We start from the raw sequence: 1,517 nt of genomic DNA, 5'->3' as shown, positions 1-1,517 counted from the left end.
CGGCTGCCGGCCCTGAGGTTCGCCGCGCCGCAGCCAATCAGAGCTATCGTACCGCCCCGCCCCGCTCTGTATCCAATCAGAAAAGCCGTTCCGCCTGGTCCCGCCCTGCTCGCCGAGCCGCAACCAATCAGCGCGGCCGTCTCTCACGGCCCGGGCCGTCGTTGCAGCGCTCTTGTTTTGATTCGCAAATGGTCTTTGGTGGTGGAGCTGAGGGAGTGTTGTGTGGAGCGGGGCTCTGACAGCTGCCGTGTCCCGTGGGGAGAGCTGTCCCGTGTGGAGCGGGGCTCTGACAGCTGCCGTGTCCCATGGGGAGCGCTGTCCTGTGTGGAGCGGGGCTCTGACAGCTGCCGTGTCCCGTGGGGAGAGCTGTCCCGTGTGGAGCGGTGGCTCTCAGAGCCGCCGTGTCCCATGTGGAGCGGTGGCTCTCAGAGCTGCCATGTCCCACGCTTCGTGGAAGAGCAAAAGGCGAAACGTGGGCGTTTTCCTGCATGTGTTATCCGAAGGGCTTCGCAAAGCGCGTCTTCATGTGGACTCTGGAGAGAGGGGGCTGTGAAAGGGAGGGAGGGAGAGACGGAGGGAGAGATGGAGGGAGGGAGGGAGGGAGGGGGGACATAGCAAAGCCTAGAAAAACTGAAAAGTGGGAGCTTCGACTTGGCAACGAAGCCCTGGATGGTATGTGGAGAGCGACGGTGTTAGTTGGAGGGTGTTTTATCTGACAAGGCAGCTGTTTAACATTTTACATGTTAAAATGTAAAATCCCGGGAGGAAGAACGTGGTCTGCCAAGGGCTGAATTCAGGGCAAGTGCTGAAGGACAGAAGAGTTTTCCTCTCAGAGATGTGGTGGAGCGTCATGTCATGTTCGGGTAGGTCTGGTGAAAGGCTTTAATTTGAGCTTTATTTTGTTCTAGGGAGGAACAGGGTGGTATCAGAGAGCAGGAGGTATCAGCTGATGGACCTTTAACCCCTTTGACTCCTGTGCTCACACTAAATTGCATCTGTGGCAATCTTGCTATGGCATTAATACATTGAGGTCAAAGAGACAAGAAGACACATAAATTAAAAGAATCTTCTATTTGGACAGCTTTATTAATAGAGTGCAAGACTTAGGTTCGCACTTTAGAAGAGATTGTGACAGCTGCTTAATGCTGATAATCTCAGGAATGAAAATTCTTAGTGTTTGACATGAACCACGTGAACATAAAAAATGAGATTATTGTGCATTAATGTTTAAATGAGCAGACATTTTATAAGTTTTGTGGTAAATACTTGACAGGAAAGTGGATGAGAGCTTGAAATTATCATAATAAAAAACAGCAGGACCAGGTTGCTGAGTGTGAGCTCTGCTCAGTACTAGCAAAGTCATCTTTGTTATCATCCCTGTGTTCAGCACAAACCACAGCTCCTTACCAAGCCAATGTGAAGAAAATTAACTCTGGCCCAGCCAAAACCAGCACAGCACCCAGCCCTGAGTGTCCTTGAGGAGGCCTTAATATGTGGGCAAATGGATTTCAGGTACT

Source organism: Camarhynchus parvulus, chromosome 2, assembly GCF_901933205.1.
Source record: "Camarhynchus parvulus chromosome 2, STF_HiC, whole genome shotgun sequence".
Classification (NCBI taxonomy): domain Eukaryota; kingdom Metazoa; phylum Chordata; class Aves; order Passeriformes; family Thraupidae; genus Camarhynchus; species Camarhynchus parvulus.
This window is presented reverse-complemented; position numbering follows the sequence as displayed.